This window comes from Triticum dicoccoides, chromosome 7A, assembly GCF_002162155.2.
Source record: "Triticum dicoccoides isolate Atlit2015 ecotype Zavitan chromosome 7A, WEW_v2.0, whole genome shotgun sequence".
Lineage (NCBI taxonomy): Eukaryota > Viridiplantae > Streptophyta > Magnoliopsida > Poales > Poaceae > Triticum > Triticum dicoccoides.
This window is the reverse complement of record NC_041392.1, coordinates 27840124-27854933: the sequence shown is the minus strand read 5'-3', so window position 1 is coordinate 27854933 and position 14810 is coordinate 27840124. Positions and strand designations below refer to the sequence as shown.

Here is a 14810-nt window from a genome sequence, read left to right as displayed (position 1 = left end):
AATAATCATCAAGAATAAGGTTGAGAACTTCCACATTGGCTGCATTGAAAATTTCAATACGTTGAAAATTTGAAGCAAACGGCTTAGTGAAATAACATAATCTTAGAACTGTTTGGTGGCGTTTTTTCTAATCATAGTAGCTGAATTTTGATCTTAGAATTTAGGTATATTGTATAAGTTAGATATAGGAATTCTTTCAACTCACAAATAGAAACTCGTTCAAAATAATTTGCATCACGATAATTTTTAAGACAAGCACAAGATCTGAATACTTGATAGCATCTCAAATCACACCCAAAAAAACAACTAAAATCTGATATAATATCTAGATGAGAACTAAGAGAGATTAGTATATAGTGTGATGTGTTAACCTTGGCTCATTCGAGGCTGGAGCAGTGAAGTAGGCTGCATCGCCGACTGTGCGCATGAATCAGATGATGAGCAGCAGAGCAGGGAAAGTAGAGGCAGACGGACGGCGGCGGCGGTGCCTAATCCCAGGTTTTTTTAGGGATACCTAATCCCAGATACACGCTAATCAGTAATCATAGGAGAACGTGGCTCCCAGGAGACTAGAGCGGAAGGCTAACTGGCCAACGATCCGGACGGTAGTGCTTTTACATGGGCTTTTTTTTTCTTCTCCAAAATACACGTTGAGATAGGGGGGGCGAGTAGGTGTGCACTGGCCGTGCGACAGCTGGCGGCTGGGCGTGGAGGCGTATAACGTGCGGGACTGGAAGACGGTCCCCGCCAACTGCGAGGGATACGTGGGCCACTACATGCTCAGCAGCCACTACCGCCGCGACTCCAAGGTCGTCATCGACCAGGCCATCACCTACCTTGACAGCCTCAGGCTCGCCGGCAATGGCAACGAGGTGTGGGTCTTCGACATCGACGAGACCATGCTCTCCAACCTACCTTACTACGCCAGGCACGGCTTCGGGTACGTACATGCACATTGTTAGAAGGGAGAGAAGGATTTGAACGAATTGTCATTGTATTGCTTGAGCCTCGTGGGCATATATATATAGGAGTACATGGTCAACTTAGAGTACAAGACAAGCCGGAACATATCCTAATCTATCTCATATTTCCTAACTAAACATAATACTCAACATCCCCCCGCAGTCACGACAGTAGCGACGCAGACAGGTGAGACTGGAGAAGAATCTGAGGGTAAGCCGACGGACACCCTCCCACAGTCGTAACGGTTGACGCGTCGCGGAAGACGTGGGTCGAGTGGAAACCAACGACGTTGCTCAAGCAAGGCGGTAGCCCTTTGTACCATTTGTCGAGGTAGCCGAGAGCGCAGGGTGGTGTAGCTGTGGTCGAGGTAGCCGAGTGCGAGGGACGCCGTGGTCGATGTCGAGTCGGGGTGGCCGGTGTCGAGGTAGTCACCGTGGACCGGGAAGAAGAGCGGCGGTGGCGGCCTGAGGAGGCGGTGGCTAGGTCAGAAGCGCGCCGACAGTGCTCGAAGTAGGCGAGGAGAACCTAATACCGTGACGAAAACCGGCGCGGATGGCGGCGTTCCCGCGCATAGAAAGTCAACGCGACGCATACCACGTAGAAGTCAATGCGCGGGGACGACGAAGTGGACCACGCGCCGCGACGCTACGGCCCGAAGGGGCGACACAGCAGCAGCGCGTGAGTCAGGACGACGACGGGGAAGATCTCAAGGCGGTTGCAGGGACCGCATGCCACGTTCGCTACAACCTGAGGGACAACACAGCGGCAGCGCGAGAGTCGGTGCAGCCTCGGAAATAATCTCGGGGCAGCGATTGTCCGCGGGCCGCGGCAGTACGGCCCAAAAGAACTACACAGCGGCAGCGCGCGGATAGATGCAGCCGGGGGAAAACCATGGGGCGGCGACGTAGCAGTCCGATGGGACGACGCAGCTGCAACCGTTCGCTCGATCGGTAATATGTGCGGGCACTCGATGACGATCTGCATCCTGTGAAGACAAAGATCGAAGACGCAAACCATCGACGAGGTATCCGCGACGTGAGTCACGCGGCTCATACGTGGCAGCCTGGCAGGAGCACGAACAGGCAAGGACGCATCGTACAGGCCGCAGGCATGCAAGCGGCACGCGCAAGCAGCCGGGCCTGAGCACAACACATATAGATTGAATCCTGTTTGTGACGTCCAAAACGTCCTCATCCAGGATATTGCATCGATGCATGCAACTAGCTATGCACGTGAGCATGTCACAGATGCTAGCCTGGACGCGGACGGAGACGAAGAGTCCGGCCAACCGACTCGTGGTCGCACAAATCGCGGAGGCGTGCGGGAAGACGAGATGGTGGCCGGTGTAGTCTCAGCAAAGGATGAAGTAGAGGCGCGCGTAGATGTCGACGGGGCGGGCAACACAGATCGATCTATAAATTGGAAAACCAAAAAGAACATCGTTCAAGTGATCGGCAGAAAGAAAATCCCCAATTAACACATGGGGAAAAAGACTCTCTAAGGCAGCCGGCCAACACAGTCGGCGGACGAACCCTAGGTACCGGCGGCACGGCCCTCGGCGGTGGTCATGGAGGCCGACCACCCCGAGGGCGGCGCAGAGCGGAAGCGGCGAGCGACGGCTAGGGTTTGGATCGGTTAGGTTGATACCATGTTAGAAGGGAGAGAGGGATTTGGTGGAATTGTCGTTGTATTGTTTGAGCCTTGTGGGCATATATACAGTATATAGGAGTACATGATCAACTTGGAGTACAAGACAAGCTGGAATATATCCTAGTCTATCTCATATTTCCTAACTAAACATAATACTCAACACACATTATATATGCTATTTCTTGCAGGTGTATTTGAGCAGGGGCCTGCGCTGATCTTTCAGTTTAGCTGAAGTTAAAAATTCTATGTGTACCTTGTTGAAATTAACCCACTAGAAAACACCAGTAGGGGCCTGCGCTGATCTAGATTAGTAGTACCATATGATGTGAAAATTCACATTGCGTGTGATACAACGACCGATGTCTAAGGAACAACATAAAGATGGTTGAATTTCTTCAGTATGCATATCTACTAGCTGACATCTCATTAACCCATGGGCATGTAATAATATATACACATCAACTCATCCGCAGGGCTAGGCCATACAACGCGACGAGCTACAACGCGTACGTGTTCTAGGGGAGCGCGCCTGCGCTACCGGAGACAAAGCGGCTGTACTACTAGCTGCTCGCAGTGGGCATCAAGCCGGTGTTCCTAACAGGCCGGACCGAGGACCAGAGGGCCATCACAGTTGCCAACCTCCGCCGCCAGGGCATCTCTGCATGGATGAACCTGCTGCTCAAGCAACCAGGGTTCAAGGGCTCCGCAGTGACCTACAAATCCGGCGAGAGGCAACAGCTGCAGGACGCTGGGTATGTCATCGTGGGAAACATCGGCGACCAGTGGAGCGACATCCTTGGCGCGCCTGAGGGCGCTCGCACCTTCAAGTTGCCCGACCCCATGTACTACATCGGCTAGGCCTCCAGCCATTGATTTCTCGTGGTCGATGAACAATAAGCTCCATCCTCTGAATAACTATGTGCATGTCCCATGCATGATCCCCTCTATCTCTATGGTTGTTGCCTAGTTAATTTCCTCGGTGAACACACGGAAGAGAGGCCCCCCGCGTCGCCCCCACTCGGGCGACTCGGGCGGGATCTAAAACCCTAGCCGCCGGGGGTCTCCATCCGTCCTCCCCTCCCTCCGCCGCCGCCGAAGGACGCCGCCGGCTATAGTCCGGGGCTGATGGCGGTGGCGGGGGTCTTCCCTCTTGCCTGCGCCATGCGGGCGGTGCGGAGCCCCGCGGCGTGGGTGGCACGGCCGATCTGGCCTGGCGGCGCGGCGGGCCTGCCTTCCGGCGGCGGCGCGACGGCTGCCTCGGCCAAGGGCGGCGATGGTGGGGTGCGGTAGCCGGCCCTGCCTCGGGCTGCGTGGCGGCGTTCGGCGGCGGCGGCTGGGTCTGCGGCGACACAACATCTGACCTCGAATCGGCGGTGGCGGCATGGAGGGCCTGGTGGTTGGGTCGGCACCATGCGGGTTGTGCCCTCCGGACAGATCTGATCTGGCCGGTGCGGCCTGCTCCATGTGCGGCGGCTCAGATCGGCGGCGACCCGTGCACACAGTACGTGATGAAGGTTCTTCAAGCGGATCCGGGTGAAAACCTTGTGCTCGGCTTGATGCCAAGACCGGCGTTGGTGGCACCCTGTGGTGTCATTACCTTCTTGAAGGCATCGCCGTGGAGAAGCTCTAGATCCCTATCCGCTACCTCTGGGGGAAACCCTAGATCAGTTGATCGGATGACGGCGGCGCGTTGGTGTCGTTTCCTCCTTGGGGCGTCATTCTTGGAGGCGTACACGGGTTCGAGGGACCAAGGGGCGCCTTTTTTGGTGGAGCGGCACTTCATCCTTCACATTGATGACGGCGGATCTCGGCGGCGTGGTGTAGACTCGGCGCCCGATGCGCGGTGATGGACTCGCGCAGGTGGAGGTAGTTGTCTGGCGTCAAGGTGGCGTCGATGGCGGCGTGGCCTGACAAGGTAGAAGCCTCAATATCTGCTCTGAAAACGGACCTGTGGAAGATGGCGGCGACGACACATGTGAGTGCGTCAGACCAGTTTATGCCCCAAACCCGGTATGTGGCTCGGCTGGGGCTTCTGGCTTTTGATGATAGGCTTAGGTGAGTAGACCGGGTATTTGGCCCAGGTAGCACCCCTTCATCATATGGATAGGAGTAGTGGCATATGTTGCCAAGATGGCGGATTCAAACATTTTGTTGTAATACTTTGTAGGGTCGTCGTGAATAATCAATAAAGTGGCCGTATGCATCTCCCAGATGCAGAGGACGGGGGCCATCCTCTTTTTCTAAAAAAAAGTTAATTTCCTCAGTTGAGATCAGTTACTACTATCAATAAGACGTGTGCGGGAGTAGTTGCATGTTTCTCCATCAATGGCTCCATGGGCTGCTGCTTTTCTTTTCTTTTCTTTTTCTTTTTTGAGAAATACATGGGCTATTGTTGCTTGACGTGTGTGGTTGGTCTGTCATAATCATGCACAAAATTGCATGGCATATCAATCTTTTGACGGTTCATGCTTGAGTGGCCAACAACGATGGCAGATTAGCCATGGGCTCAAACTATCTAGGTCCACATTACCAGGATGCAGAGTGAAGCCCATGACTAGTATGTGAAGTATCAGTGACACGCATGGTAAAATACTCACCACCAATAAATTTGGGTGACTTCGTAAATCTTAAGATGATATGCCGGCTCAGTCTCTCGGAGGTGCTCATAGAGGTAGGATGTGCGTGTGTGCGTTCATAGAAATGAGTGTATGCGCGTGTATATGAGCGCTTGTGTCTGTACTGACGCTCAAAAAAAATAAGTTTGACCCATGTCTAATGTAGGCTAGTATTACGAGTGGCGGGCAACGCAGAGTCTTGCCCGCCACTAGTAAGTGGTTGGTTTACCATTGGCAGATGCGGTTTCCTGCCACTGATAATGTCATATTTAAAAGCAATTATGTAGTAGTGACCCAAAATACATGATGTCGTTGTTGCCAAGCTGAACTCTACGGAGCCGAGAAAAACTAAATGTGAGGACATAGGAGAATGAAAAGGAAATTTTCATTATAGATCTTTAGTTCAAAGACAACCATTAATGGTCCTAGAAAAAGGCCGTCATTAATGGCAAAGAACGGAATATCATGGCCTTGAAAAGGGGATAGAAATGACCGGGATTATGGCGATAATATCATAAGCTCAGTAAGCTGCACGACACCCTTTGACTATCAATATATTGTAGGGCCCACATGATTACACACTATCAAGATATTGAATACGCTATGAGGCCTCAAGTTCCGGAGGACTTTGAACAAGAGCATCATAAGTAATACTGTAAGCAGCAATCCATCTCCTCAAGAGGTTGCATTTCCTTCTCCCCAAGAAAAGTCTCCTTCCTCCAACTCGCCACACATCCGCTGGCCTTTGGGCCGTGGAGGTGTGGAGGATCTCCCCCCTCTGCCCGGCCGGCGGGAGGTCCCCATTCTCGTTTTTGTTAGGTTTAAGTTTAATGCCTAGGTTGGGGCTGTGTGGCGGTGGCATGTCCCTCAATAGGAATATTGTCTCCCACGTCCTATCCCCGCCCCAATGGTATGAATAGCATCGTTGGAGGATATGTGGAGGTGTGTCTCTGTTAGACCTTGCATGATTTGGTTGGTGCTGGTCTTTGATGGATCTATTTGGGTTTAGTTTTTGTCTGTCTTTATTCCTGTGGTTACAAGTTTGATCTTTCCGATCTACAACTCTCTTCATCGGTATGGTTTTTTTTGCTTCGCTGGCCCCTTGGGGCCTTAGCACGACGACTTCCTGACTGTTTACTAAAACAAGATTTGTCTGGCTCCGGTGAGGGAGAGGCGATGATGGTTGGACGCCTCCAGCTTGCTCCAGTGTTTGTAGTCGTCGCTAGATGGTCCATGGACCTGATTATAATTTTTATTACCTCTAGTGTTCTCAGTACTGCCATAACTGATGAATAGATTAAAAATTTCTCTTGCAAAAAAAAAACAAACAAACAATAAACAAACAACAATCCATAAAAAAACTAAAGATGTTGAAACGTCCGGCCAAGGAGGAGCGCTACGTCACCCTAGTTCCTCCGTCATCGGGTACGACGTCACCCTAGTTCATGCGTTTGTGTTAGGGAATGGCCAATAAATAGCCCCTGGGTGATGCCCCGTACGCCATGTAGGATCGGATGTTTGGAAAAGTAGGTTCGGATGGACCAGCGGGGTCCTTTGCAGGAGGCAGGTGCTTAGGGAGAAAATATGGTCTGCTGCATAAAGCTGAAAAAGTTGAAGTGAAGAGTAGGGATGCATGTGTAGTAAGAGCATCTCCAGCCGTTCGGCCCCCCAGGGCGCTAAAAAAGGGCGGTCTGGGGGCGCACCGACGCTAGTTCGGCCCCTGGGGGCGAACTAGCTCCCAGTCACGCCCCCAGGCGCCGGCCCCGGGACGCGAAAAATTCGAACTTGGTCGTTTCCGCTCACAAAAGGCGCTACAAGTCGGGTGATCGCAAGCCACAGTTCGGCGTACAAAAAATAGAGCGGCAGAAGTTCGCGTGCGCATCACACGGCGGGCTCTGCCCCAGGCGTCGGCGGAGTTGGCGTGCGCGGGCTTGGCGGTGTCGGAGCAGCCTCTGCGCTGGGCGGCGTCGGCGCGGCTTCGGTGGTGCTGGGCGTCGTGGAGGCGTCGTCAAACGGGCTTGGTGGCAGCGTCGGCGTGTGGGTCGGTGTCGGCGTCGGCGTGTGCGTCGGCGTCGACGGCCTTGTCGAGGGAAGCTGGTTCAGGATGAGGCCACGCTCCGCCAAGTACCACGCCTTGACCGCCTCGTCGGTGCTCTGGAGCATGTCCGCCCCGCCCAGCAGGAAAGCTAGGTCGGTGTTTCTCTTCTTCGCGGCGACGTTCGTCCGGAGCAGGTCGAGCTTGACGACGCTGCTCGACATCAACGCCGACCACCGCGCCTCGGTCTTCTCTTCACGAAGGACGGCCCGGGCCTGCGCGTCGGCGAGGCAGTGCTCGATGGACTCCTGCACTCGAGCGGTGGCCGCGTCGGCGTATTTCCCCTTCTTGGCAACTTTGTTGCCGTCCGGCCGCCCTTCCGATGCGCCAGGAGTCGGCGCGTCCGGCTTGTAGGTCTCATTGGCCTTGTTGAGGGTGCGCCGGACTTCCGCCCACTTCTCGCACTTGTCAATGCACTTGTAGATGTGGAGGTACTTGAATTCGGCGTCGATGTTGCTCTGCCGGTACAGGGTGAACATGCGCAACAACTGCGTGGAGGGACAAACAGTTGACGCGCGTACACGGCAAAGAGAGGCGGGAGGCCGGCGTGGCATACCTGATCCTCGACGCTGGCGCCGCTTTCCGGGCGAGCCGCGACCTCCTCGACGACCCCATGCCATTTGTTGCACGCCCCTGGATACGCCCCCAATGGTTCGCCATCGCCTTGGACCCGCGCTGCATGTAGACGCCTTTGAAGTAGGGGTCGACGTGCTTGCGCTCGTCAAACTCGGCCTTGATGCAGTCCCAGTACGTGTCAACGCTCTGGTTCGTGCCGGTCGTCGGGTCGAGGCAGACGACTTTCCATGCTTCAGCGAGGCATTGCTCCTCCTTGGACGCCCACTTGATGCGCGGCTCGCCTGTCCTGGCCGCCCGCTTCTTCTTACGCCCCTTCGCCGTCGCAGGCGTCGGCTCCTCCTCCTCTTCCTCCTCGTCGTCGTCCTCCTCCTGGCCGTCCTCACCGTAGACGTAGCCGAGCTCGCCGTCCATGCCGCCGCTGAGATCCACCACCTCGTCATGGGTGGCGAACCCGGGAGATGCGGCGTTCGCGGCCGAACCTGTCACGATGATGTCGTCCATGTCGGCCTCGGTCTCGTCGGCGTCGCCTAGGTGCGAGAAGGGCAGCGGGCCATGGCGTAGCGGGGGCATCGGGGAGGAAGCGTAGACGGGCGGCGAGTAGTTGTATGGAGGGTACTACATGCCAGCGAAGGCGGGTGAGGGCGTGCGCTGGACCGGGTATCCATGGGGGGCGACGTACTTCTTCTTCGGTGGCATGGCGGCCAGCTGGGAGGGAGGCGAGCGGGAGGGAGTTTGGCGAGAGGAAGGAAGTGTGCGGGAGGGAAGTGGGGAAAACGCGGGAAGAAACGGCAGGAACAGGCGCTCGCCTCGCCGACAGGGCGGACCCACGCGCCCTTTTCGCTTGAGCCGGTGCCCCAGGCGCCCCCCAGGAAGCCGGGTTCGGCCTGGGTCCGCCGGCACTAGTTTCGCCCCGAGCCGGCGAAAAACGGGCTTCTGGGGGCGCGACTGGGCCGTTTTTTCGACGCCGGCGCGGCAAAATCGCCTGGGAGGGCCTGTTGGGGGCGCGGCTGGAGATTCTCTAATAGCTTGATAAGGCCCACTAGTGATAGCTTGCTGGTCAGGGGCGCGCGCCACACCCGAGTCCGCTGCCCCGCACGGGTGACGTGGCTCGCTGCGGTCCAGTCGCGAGGCTGGCCCGCCTGGCCCCGCAGACGGAAGCGGCTGACCGAGGCGATGCGCTGGGGCCCCGCCTGGTCCCGCCACAGGTGCGGCCCGCCTGGCCACCGAATCAGGGACGCGCGGTGATCCCGCGGCGGATTCTCCTGCCGCGCCTGGCGCCTCTGTCGCGGCAGATCCCGAGGCTGATTCACCCTGATCTGCATCAGAGTCAGTGCCAAGATCATATGTGCCTGCATACATAAAATCATGCGCATTTTCTCCATTTTCTTCACTGTTTTCCTGCATGCTTGCATCAGAGTTTTGGTCAAAGGTATTATTGTGAGACATTGACATGCGATCATCAGTATCTAGTACTCCCCCTTGATCAAAACAGGATGCTGGGAGAAGATGAGAGGGCAAAAGAACAAGCTCCTTGCGGAGTTGTGCGCCGGCATTAGGGTGTAGTGTGTCGAAGGGAAAGACATGCTCATCAAAAACCACGTCACGAGAAATATAGACTCGACCGGTAGAAATATCGAGGCACTTGTACCCTTTGTGGAGGCTAATGTAACCCAGAAATGCGCATTCTTTTGACTGGAATTCAAGTTTGTGCTTATTGTAGGGACGTAGGTTTGGCCATACGGCACACCCAAAGATGCGAAGAAAGGTGTATAGTCAGGCTTCTTGCCAAAAAGGCGCTCAAGAGGTGACTGATTTTTGATGACACGGCTAGGCACTCGGTTAATAAGGTAGACAGTGGTGAGAAGCGCCTCATCCCAAAATTTCAAAGGCATGAAGGCATGAACAAGTAGGGAGAGACCAACTTCAACTATATGCCTATGTTTGAGCTCGACAGAGCCATTTTGCTGGTGAGCATGGGGCAGGAAACGTGATGAGTGATCTCAATGCGCTCAAAAAAGGAATTGAGCTTTTGGTATTCACCCCCCTAGTCTGTCTGCATAGCAAGAATTTTACGATCAAAGAGGTGTTCAACATGTTGTTGAAAAAGACGAAATTTCTCAAATACATCAGACTAAACTTGCTAAAATCATCAATAAAGCTCACATAATATTTTTGTCTGCCTACAGAGACGGGTCCAGGACCCCACACATCTGAAAAAATAAGCTCTAAAGGAGCTTGAGATTCACTAAAAGATTTAGGATAGGGGAGTTGATGGCTTTTAGCCATCTGACAAGCATCACAGACCAATAAGTGGTCCTTTTTATTCGACACGGGAAGACAAAAATCGCGAAGAATTTTCTGGACCACCGGTAGAGCAGGATGTCCTAGGCGCTTATGCCACCGTGAAGTGGATGGTTTGACCACGCTAAGGACTTGACCATGAGAAGGAGCATCTTGGCGGCCGGAGACAGGAAACAAGCCATCCCTACTCTCGTTTTGCAGAATTGTCCTCCGAGTGGCCCGATCCTTAACAAAAAATGTTTCAGGGTAAACTTCAAGAAAGGCATGATTATCTTTGATAAGTTGATAGGAAGAAAGTAAGCTCTTATCAGCTTGTGGAGAGTGGAGAATATTGTTCAAGTTTAAGGAGCCATGAGGAGTAGATAGAACTGAATGACCAACATGAGCAATGTTCATACCTTGACCACTTGCAGCGTGGATTTGCTCAGAGCCGGTGTAGCGGTCATGGACGGCAAGTTTTTCAAGTTCATCCGTCACATGGTTGGTTGCGCCAGTGTCAAGATACCAGTTGGTATCAACTCCATAGGAGTGAGCAGCGTTGGCCGAGCGATTGCCACCACCGCTATTGCCTCCCCCACCACCACCCCCAGCAGGATTGCGTACGTTGTTGTTGAAGTTGCGATCATAATGCTTCCTGCAGCGCCATGCCCCGTGCCTTCAAGCTTGCAGATTTGGCACTTCTCGCGGTCACCGCGGTCACCACGAGGAGCGCCGCCGGAGTTGTTGTCGAAGAAGCGCCCCCCCGTGTTGGTGTTGTTGTAGCCACGGGAGCCCCCGTTGTTGCTGCTGTTGCCGTTCCCCGAACGGTTGTTGTTGCCGCGGCCTCCACCTTTTGCAGCAAGGTTGGTGGAGTAGGAGGAGGTTTGCGCGGCAATCCGTGATTCCGCCGCGAGAAGCAGCGAGAAAAGCTCGCTCAGGCCGATTGGCTGATCGGTGATGGTGTGTGTGGAGACAGCAGAGACAAATCCACTGTACTCCGGCTCGTGCATGAGACCCTGGATGATGTGGGAGACAATATCATCATCGTCCAGGGGCCTCCCGGCGGCGGCGAGTTCATCAGCTATCCCCTTCATCTTGGTGAAGTAGGCAGCTGCGGAGAGATCACCCTTCCTGGTGTGGCCGATCTGCTCCCGGAGCTAGATGATGCGAGCGCGGGACTGCGAGGAGAAACTCTCGAGAAGAGCGCTCCAAGTTGCGGCGGCCGTCGAGCAGTTGCGGACCTGCAGAAGGACTTCTCGAGAAAGGGTTGCGATAAAAAACGAGAGCACCTGCTGGTCCTGGGTAACCCAGATGGCGTGCTCCGGGTTGGGGCTGATGGTGACCATCTTCTTGCCGGCGACCTCCGTCTCCGCTTGGACCTCAGCGGCGTGCTCCTTGACAGAGCCATCCAGGAAACCCATCATGCCGGCCGCCCTGATGTGCGGCAGCACTTGGGCCCTCCAAACGAGAAAATTCTCCCGGTTCAGCTTCTCGGTGATGGTGTGGCCCAGGGAGGCGAGAGCGGGCGTGGCCATGGCGGAGGAGGATGAAGACATAGCGAAGCTAGATGCGATGGAAGAGACTAGCTCTGTATACCATGTAAAATCGCTAGGCTTAAGCGTATGCAGCGTATCCAGCTTGCAGGGATGCGTGCGTGTTTATAAGGGCACAAGGCCAAGGAGATTTACAGAGTTGATTAGGCTTAGGATTGATCTCCGAGTAATCTATCTATCTAACTACCATGGGATCATATCTCTAGCCTAACAGGTTGTTACAACAGACATACACGCACGCACACAATTAGAATGTTTAACATTCACACCATCAAAACAGGGATAGGACGTGGGAGACATTATTCCTACTGAGAGACATCACCACCACTACACAACCCCAAACAAGACGGTGAACCTAACAAAAACGAGAACGGGTCCCTCCAGACGGCCGGGGGCCGAGATCCTCCGCACCTCCACGGCGCAAAGGCCTTCGGAGGCGGGGCGAATCGGCGGTGGCGCCGACGAGAGGATAAAGGAGACTTTTCTTGAGGAGGAGGAACGACTAATCAAGTAGGTGATGAACTAACCAGACATTCTTTCGGTTCTAGATCTTCTAGCTTATTATAGGATGATGCAATCCCTAACTTTATTTCACATCTTGCGCTTAAAAATAGGGAGTGACTAATTTTCAGTCATTTGTTTTTCCATCTGGTTTAGGTCGTTTTTCTTGTCCACACAGTTCTTTACACGTTTCTTTGTAGTAGTTTCAGTCCAGACTGTAGAGCCCAAAAAAACGATTGTTTTCATTTCAGTTTCAGGTCGTATTCTCCCTCCGCCTTGTCGACCTTCAAACACATGTTGGCGCCACTCCCTAACGGGTCACTTGCAAACCCGCTACTGATTCATACCTTGACATTTTGTGTGGACATGGACTAAATGGGAGTGACAGTATAGCTTTAAAAAGTAACAAAAATAGGAGCCAAGTAAACATGATGCTGGATGCAAACCAGAGTCTCGCTTAGCTATATGTCCCTTTAACTTTCTTCTCTAGTTCAAAACTGACCACAACAAGAATATACCGGAGACCAGAAAACTAAGGATTGAATGGTCACACTGAAAATGAACAAAAAAAGATGCACAAATGTCACCCCATGTATCCGTTGGTCAACACAGTAGAGTTTCATACAGCTTTGCACTCTCTCTTGCCTTCTTCTTGATGTCTTCCGTGAACACAGCAGCCTCAAGCGCTAGATCAGCCTGGTTGGGAGTTGGCGCAACCATGCAACTTTGGCACTGGTCCATCGAGTACAAAACGGAGCAAAACTCCCTCACTGAGATTGTTCAACCTGATGAAGTCCTCCCACCCAACGCCACAGATGCAGGTCCTCCTGTGTTCTTTCCTGATCTCGGTGATGAATTTGCACCCCTCACATTCCTCAAAAAGCATGCGGTCGCCAGTGGCGCAATTGAATTCGACCATTGAGTGGCATGGGATAAACTGCAGAACAAAGCAAAAAAAAGGAAAAGGAAGAACAAAAGATAGGCTATCCTCATGCATGTTGGGGCATGAAACGTTTGCAGATGAGACTGACAAATAGCTAAACTCTAAAAATTGATAGACTAAAAAAGAAAATGAATGCAACAAAAGTAATGACCGAAAATTAGAAAAAAAGAAATCTAAGAAAAAGCTAAAGTTACTATAATTCTGTCAGCTAAAAGGACTAAGTTTATATCTGAAAAGAAAAAAATGAAATCATACACAAACTAAAGAAGAAATGAAATGTTTAACTGAACAGGACAACTATCATGCTATCATAAAACATACAGGGAGGTGTGGTAATTTCCACATCATAGCCTCCTATAAATGAGTGATGAATGAAAAATTGACCATAACAGAGAAGTAGACTGTAGTGATAAATTAATAACTCACCATGACAGGGAACTACACTATACTGATAAATTAAGCATATTACAAACTAAGTTACCACTGAGCTTTCAATGTCTTCAGACAATCAAACACCAAAATTTAAACCCGATGAGCGATGGCTAGCTCAGTCGGACTTGCAGATTGGGCACACCATCCCGGTTACTGCTACACATGTGGCAGAAAAAAAACTATTTGTTAGCAAAAAGATGCCTGAAAAATTAAGAATAGAGACTCACCAGATAACTAATTAAACTATAGGAATTATAAACACATATCAAGTCTAACCATTTCAAAATGAATGCTGAAAATACAAGAACAACAAAATAAATTGAAAATAATAAGCTGAATGGAAAGTACACTAATAAATGACTGAACTTAAAACTGATAGACAAGAACAAATACTGACCAAATAACTAAAGAGAACTAAAATGAGACACTTAAGATACTGAACAAACACTGGCGAAATAATAACCACTTAACATATAGCTGAAGAGAACTGAGACTGATACTTAGGTATACTGACGACTAAAAACTGAAAATAATCTAACAAAAAAACCAATGCAAAAAACTGAAATTTTTTAGCACTTATAGGAACATAAGGTTCACAACAGAAATAATCATCTACTAAAAGACAAGACCCATGAGAGATAGGACTGAAGAAAGATGCAAATGATAATTAAATATGATAGAATGAAGACTGGTAGAAAGAAAAAATCATACTGAGGAACGCACACTGAATATGACTTGAAGAACTTGATTACTAAATCCGAAGCAGATAACTGATGGAAATAGAGGACTGATAGAAAGAAGAACTCATAAAAATAACTAAGAATAATAAGACTGAGAAGAATACCAAGAAGACTAAGAAATGAAGGTAACTAAGGACTGATAACTAAGAAAAGACGACATGGAGACTGAAGAGTACTGAAAATAAGTTGGACAAATGAGAGACTAATCTACTATCATTTTTAGCTGAAAAAGCTATGCTAACTCAGACTAAAAAAAGAGACTGGATACTGCAAAAAATGAAGAAGTAGAAATGATGAATGCCAAGGAAAATTAAATGAAGACTTTCCATCCTGTATAAATGACAAGATGAAGAAAAACAAGGCAGATAAATGAAGAATGACAAGAAAACAGATAAATGAAAAAAATTTGAAATAGCAAGCCTACAGAATGACAAGCAACGTACAGACTGAAAAAATAGAGGG

General features: G+C 51.4%; 2 pseudogenes; one reads left to right on the top strand and one right to left on the bottom strand.

Moving 5' to 3' along the window:
* The window catches only part of LOC119329033, a 3906-nt pseudogene extending 435 nt beyond the window's left edge, over positions 1-3471 (top strand).
* Positions 3472-7109: 3638 nt separating this feature from the next.
* LOC119332941 lies at positions 7110-11714 on the bottom strand (annotated as a pseudogene).
* Between the last annotated feature and the right edge of the window lie 3096 nt (positions 11715-14810).